The sequence below is a fragment of the Lactuca virosa genome, chromosome 3 (genome assembly GCF_052849685.1).
Source record: "Lactuca virosa cultivar CGN04683 chromosome 3, Lactuca_virosa_CGN04683_v6, whole genome shotgun sequence".
NCBI lineage: Eukaryota > Viridiplantae > Streptophyta > Magnoliopsida > Asterales > Asteraceae > Lactuca > Lactuca virosa.
In genome coordinates, this window is record NC_136428.1 from 137,962,167 (window position 1) to 137,969,005 (window position 6,839).

Sequence of the window (6,839 nt, forward strand, 5' to 3'; positions counted from 1 at the left end):
CAATATTGATGTTTTTTCTAAAATTATACGTACTTTGGGCTATGATTTCGACTTGGTCCATTGCTATCCTTCTATGTATCTTGCTCCATTGGATATTGGACTCATGCCTCTTAATCATCCCAATGATTTTGATGCTTTTGCATTAAAAATTCAAAGAGATGGATTTTATTTGGTTCAAGATGTATATGTAGAAAACAACATAACTTCTGTTAGAGAGTTTTTTTCCATATACATTGAAGTCAGATCCAAAAGGTTATCTGGCAAAGCTTCTCTTTCCTTTGGTTAAAGAAAATCCTTATGTGTCCATTTGGGATGCAACGAAATTTATGCTTGATACATATGGAGTTTTCATTACTGCAGAGAAAGTGAATGAAGCAATTAATTATCTTTTGTATTGAAAGGATGTAGATGTTAAGTGATATGCTTGTGGGAAGTTGTAGGTATATGCTAGTATATGAATGGGTGTTGAAATGTCTTTTGGATGTACGTTGGTTTAGTATTATGGAGTGATTGTATAATATATTTTGGTTTTTGGATAAGTTTATGTTGGAATCGTCTTTGGGTATTGTAGTCACATATTGAACTTTCTTAAAGGTGGTTTAATATAAATATTTTAATGATATGTGTTTTTCCTTTAATATAACATTTATTGATTGATTAGTTATAACATATGTAATTTTTTTTGAAAGGCGTTTTAACATATCTAATAACATAAGTATATAGAGGATCATAATTAAACTTAAATTTTTATTAAATGTTCAGATGTCATAATTTAATTTGAAATCTATTCATAGTTTGGTCTATTAGATAATTATTAATAATATTGTATTTTTTTATAACATTATACTTTTATGTTTTCTAATTATATCATTGTCAAAAACAACTTTAATTTATTTATTTTATAATATCTTACTCATATAGTAGAGATCTCTAAAACCTCACCACTATTTTTATGTATAAAAAATTTATTCAATTTAAAATACAAAATATATCATTATATTATATTATATATATATATATATATATATATATATATATATATATATATATATTAATTCTAAAGTCCCACTTGAACAGTGCTTTTATGTGATTGGCTAATTTTTTTTTGGATTTTTTTATCTGATTTTATCTTCTTCTATAGTGGATTACATCTAATGGCCATGTGTTATCTTCTCAAACAACCCACCGCCCACACACTTTTCTAGATGTTCCCCACCGCTTCATATTCAATCACCGACCCAAATCCTTCTACAACCTTTTCATACCACCCCAACGGCTTTCATTTGTTTCACAGACCCTTCGTCTCCACCTCCGCTCACAATTCCATCCAGAAGCTATCAATAAACCACCAACTCTTATGGTTTGATTCTGTGTTCATCACACGTTTACTCAGCCAGGTACGGATACAATTTCTTTCCTCTTTGGTTTTCGCAGTTTCATAAGTGTACAAACGTTTAATCAGCCGGGTACCGTTACCCTTTACTATTTGGGGTTATTTTCCTATTTCTAATCTCCGTATGTGGTTAGGAGTCGTTGGACTCATGTAAGGTCCTGTAATCGCCTTCTCTATAGCTCTCTATTTGTACTTTTGGAGATGTATATGTGGTATGTACATAAGGTGTTCTATGAAATGTTTTTCTGTTTTTTTATGACTGATTATTGCTTTTGTTTTGATTTATTTACCCTAACCGTTCGACGACGTCGCTTCCTTTGCTGGCGATTTCCCCTAAACCAAGAAAACCGACAACCCAAGAGTGTCGATTAATGTTGTGCGTCTGACCGAACATCCAATCCCAAGTATTTGTCCTTCACTATAATCGATTGGGGGCTTCTTTCGTTCAGTAGACGAGTTCGAGAGGGAAGCAGCAAGAACGAAGAATGCATACTGACGCTGCTGTCGGTGGTGGTACGACGACGTCGAAACAAAAAGTGATTTTACATTGATGTTCAAAACTAATCCTAAACACACCTTCTTCCTCCATCGAACCGACACAGCTCGACTCCAATACCTCCGGCTTCTTCCCCCAATATAGGTGACTTTTTAGGATGAATATGTGTCGATTGACGTTTTCTGACTCTGTGTCCGCCGACTTTTGATTTGGCGAGGTCAAAGAAATGGTGAAAGAGAAACCGACGAGTACATTTGGAGCGGGGTGGGTTGATTTCCCCCTGATTTCTAAGGTACGTAGTTCTAAATTATTGGTTCCTTTATGAGCATTTTATAGCTCGATTTTAATGTTCTTGGTAAGCAGGACTCGGATGGATTTCCACGCACCATGATTAGTGTTCCACTTAATCGATTGAAGCTACTTACGGTGTCTCCTGGAATAGCAGCAGACGGCATCTATATTAGTCCTTTTTGCAAGTTCCCCATCGTGTTACACCTTACCAACCCCTTCTTCCTTTCCAACATTCAGCACTCATGCTCGTGTAACACCGCCTCCATCACTATTGTATCACCTGCGAACCCTTCCCTCCCGTTATGTCTTCTCCCGTAAGTGTGATTACAAAACAAGTTTAACTGATTTCTGTGTATAAATCAATAGCATGCTTGATAAATTGTTATTATTCTGCTTAGTAGCTTTTTTGTTGATTTGAGTTTGGATTTTTTTATATGTACTATGTGTGAATTCTTCATTAGAATACAAATTTTATCTTTTTTCCGCTATTTAATTTATGCAGAAAACAAAACCAACACAACATACTTTTTGGGGGATTAACAAGCTTGGGAATTGAAGTATGCAGATTTGACGATTTGTTTTGCACACCATATGTTTGATAAAATGCTTGAACCAAAAGGGATATTTCTTTTTCTTTAAAGCCCATGTACGTGAGAAAAAGCTTAAACAAATTCATTCTGCAATTGAAAATTCTGGATTAGATTGAATAATGGTTGTTGTCGTTAGGTAAAATTTATCAAAATTTCTATAAATTTTAAGTGAAGAAATTAATAAAATAGTTGTTTATTTTTTAGGCACTTTGGAGGGATCAAACTAGGCACTGGAGGTTTAGTTAGGGCCTATGGTGGTGTAGCAACAGAATGCTTGAAAAATGCTCCTACGCTGACTTATAAAATCTCAAGTAATTACTTTTCCAATAAATTTGATGATTTTATAAAATAAACAAATAAATAATACTAATACATTGCTATAACTTGGAAAAACATGTTATGTTTACAGGTTCGTATGGGTGTTGAGGTTAGTTTCGATCTTTTGGGGGTTGTTTACCACCAGGTAACACTGAATATTGTTTGGTAGTAATAAATAAATAAATAACTACTTTAACTGTTAATAGTATTTGTTTATTTATTTACCTTTTTTTGTTGGTGATTTTTTTAGCTTCAGGCATTTAAAGCTGAAGAAATAGAACAAGATTAAGATACAGGAAAAGATGGAATAACAATGGTGACATTTAAAGTTAGTTTTGATCAGGCTGAAGCATTAGAGGAAGCTTTAAAAACCAATTGCAGTAGAAACCTTGTATTTTACAAGCATTGATGAATGGTCCCTGTGGTTTGTAAATGACGATTTTGCCCTCAGATGCCTTGCACATGTTGTGACTTAACGGATCAAAATTGATAGAGTTAGATTTGAATTCTTAGGAAACTTCAACAACATTAGCTGGATAATGCTTCACCAGGCTGTCGAATGGGCATTAGCCTCCATCAAATGAGTTAAATCTTATAGCTAATAATGATATTGATATCAAAAGAAAAAAATCCTAACCGTTAACTATGATTAAAAGGAAATTTGTGGCAGCAGCAAGGGTGGTGCCCTAAGCTTCTACAGTTCCGATTGAGGGTCTATGGAAAATCATATCTACCGAGACACGGAGAGAAAGAAAAGGAAAAACCCTTGAAGTTTTATTATATTAGGGCGAAATTCTCCTACTTTCTCTCTCTATACGCTACAAGATTACTTCCAAACATACAGAAAATAATTAAAATTTTGGAAAAATCTTAACAGTTCTTGATGCCGGCCTCATCGTCATCCTTCAAAAGAATTAGTTCTCTGGTACGATGTCTTTTTCTTCAAATTTACTGTTCTTGATGACCTACATTTTAACAATTCTTCAAATTTGACCCAAACCCACTTCATAAAACAGTTGACTTTGCACACAAAATATAAAAATCATATTTTTCTGTTGAGTGTTGACTAATGTATTTCAGGATCTCATGTAGTTCCTCCTTTTTTGCTGCAAGATCTCATGTTTTAATGGTGATTCAATGAAAGAATTGAAATTGTTATTAGACTAATGTATTTCATATAGCAAGAAAGTATTGAATTACACTAAGGTCTTTCATATAGTAAACATATATGTATTTGGTTTTATTTTCCTGATGAGTAAATGGAAATTAACAGGGGTATAGATGGGAATGGAGGGAGTGGATAAAACAGATATGCGGTGCTGCTTTGTCGAAGTTGTAAAATGTGAGATTTCCTTTACTTTTGCCCTAAAATATGAGTTGTCGAAGTTGTAAAATGTGAGATTTCCTTTACTTTTGCCCTAAAATATGAGTTGGAGACGTTTTTTTCTAGAATGTTTTACTTATAAAATCATATGGTTATGATGTCTTTTTTATTAAATCAGATAGATGGCGGTTGTTTGTTTTTTCTCTTTCTGAAAATCAGATTTAGGAATGGTTACGAAGTTTTTTTCTGGAATAGATTTGTTTCTAAATTAAGATTATTGTTGTTTACTTTTGTTTTCTGAAGTCATATGCTTTCCTTGAAATCTGATGCTTTCCTTCCTTAAATTCTCATGCTTTGCTTCCTCATATTAAATATGGCTTGAATATGATATTTTGGTTATAAATTGTTTATCGATCGTTCTTCTTCAATTTAAATGTGTGATTAACAAATTTTTTTCTTTTGAAAACATAGATGTGTTTAGGAGGATCTGTTACCCATCAACTCCTGTCATAACATCAGAAATCATTGACCTTATTGTGCATTATGAAGGCTGGTAAACTCTTGAAGCATATTAGTGTAGTTGTCAAAACTTTGATAATTACCATTTTATATCACATGGACCAAATTCATAATTTTCCCTTGTCTCTAATTAAAGTTTACAATATTGCTAAATGGAACTTTTTTCTGAAGGAATATTGGTTTTATTTTTATCCAGATACAAAGCCCTAGATTTTTTTCCATTCGATCTCTCTTGAAAAGGGCATTAGGTAACATGTTATTAGATCTGTTACTTTCTTGGTCTTTTGTTTTATAGTAATGTAGTCGTTTTAACGAATTTGTTTTAATGTAGTGTAAGATGGCAAATTAAATCGATAAATGGAAGCTATGAAGGACAACAATAATCTCCAGAGCATTGCCAGTTGATGGAACCACTGATTTGGATTGGAAAGCAGAACTGTAACCAGAACGAATTACATAATGTTTTATCACTGTTATTAAGTGCATAGCAGCTTGCTTTTTGGTATGATGGAATAAAAAGGAAGGATAGAATTTTTCATTCCATTGCCAGATGGAATTGAATGGATAATTTCGTTCTTTCCACGTTCCTTACAAACTCAAAACCTAAGTACATTGCTAGTATATGACTTCTTTCTGTTTAAACTAATTTATTCAATATGATGTTTCGGAGAACTCTTGGTGGGGGTAATTTGTGGGAGACACCGCTTCACTCAGCCTGCCTTAATGGCCAGAACGATGAAAAATGAAATTTGTCTCATACTTATCCATCTTTTAGGTTATTAACATATTGATCATAGCAGGATCAGATGTATTAAAGCTTAAACAACTATGTTAGATTTGTGTATTAGACTAATGTATTTCATATAGCAACTACATGAGATCTTTTTCATGTCTTTAGCGTGTCCAACCCCAGATCTTCCCTAGTTTTCTACTAAAAGATAACTACCGAATAAATATAACCATTAATATAGTGATTTGGTCTTATATTTTGAGTTTAGCTGGCACAAAATAACAATTAACCATCATTACAAGCAGACAATAAGGCCACTACTATAAAAAAAAAAGTTAAATAACACTAATTTTTATTGTTCATGATGTCAAATAGTGTTTCAAGGATAAAATCCATATTAAATCGAGGTTTAAAACTAAAAACTATAAAATAATCAAAAGTTTAATGTTATTTATTTATATTGAGTCAAGTAGAAAAAATAAATTTGACTTTTATGCCCTTCCAACTACAGAATAACCATAAGGATGGTAACATTTCCAATGATATGCATTTGATTGATTCAAAATCTTTCTAAATATATTAAGCATCGTAGAAGGGTAATTTAGCTATTTCACCAACATTTAAACATTTCCATTAAGCCAAGTATAGATACTTCATTGACTTTTTGGGTATAAAACATATCAGAAGGGTATGGAATACATCCATCCTCAGGCAAATCAGAAGACCAAAGAGTAAAATTATCTCTCAAAAGTTGCATGATGAAGGTGTTGTCTTTATATAATTCCTCACTCAAAGTGTCCAACTCAGAAAGCGCCTCATAAAAATCCTGTAATTTCATCATATAAAATACTTCAATTTCATAAATCATATGCAAATTTTAAATAAAGAAAATAAAATATATGAATTTACTTTACAGGAGAATATTGAGAAACTGAGAGCCAGGTCAAGACGAATTGGGTGGGTTGAAGTGAGCTCTTTATTTCTAGACTCAGAAGCCCTAAAATGGCAAAATTATAACATTTCTTTGTTTTCTGATAATAATGAACAACTGAAGGATATACCCTGTTTTATCATAATCTCCTTATGTGTAATTACAATTTTTTAAAGTTTTACTATAAAACATACATGGAACAAACTTACTGATCTAACACAACCACATAAATTAATCTGACCTAGAA

At 32.4% G+C, this 6,839-nt stretch overlaps 1 long non-coding RNA gene across 4 annotated transcripts; it reads left to right on the top strand.

Annotated features, from left to right (window-relative positions):
* The first annotated feature begins 1,183 nt into the window (after nt 1-1,183).
* Nucleotides 1,184-5,603, top strand: LOC145166614 (uncharacterized). Of its 4 annotated transcripts, XR_013740626.1 has the most exons (11): nt 1,184-1,397; nt 1,737-2,181; nt 2,253-2,494; nt 2,683-2,906; nt 2,975-3,081; nt 3,180-3,233; nt 3,339-4,013; nt 4,362-4,430; nt 4,884-4,965; nt 5,128-5,179; nt 5,263-5,603. It is a non-coding gene; the product is annotated as an uncharacterized LOC145166614 (long non-coding RNA). The 4 variants fall into 4 exon arrangements; XR_013740628.1 differs by having other exon boundaries at nt 1,184-2,181; nt 4,362-4,483; XR_013740625.1 differs by having other exon boundaries at nt 1,186-2,181.
* Nucleotides 5,604-6,839: the final 1,236 nt, after the last annotated feature.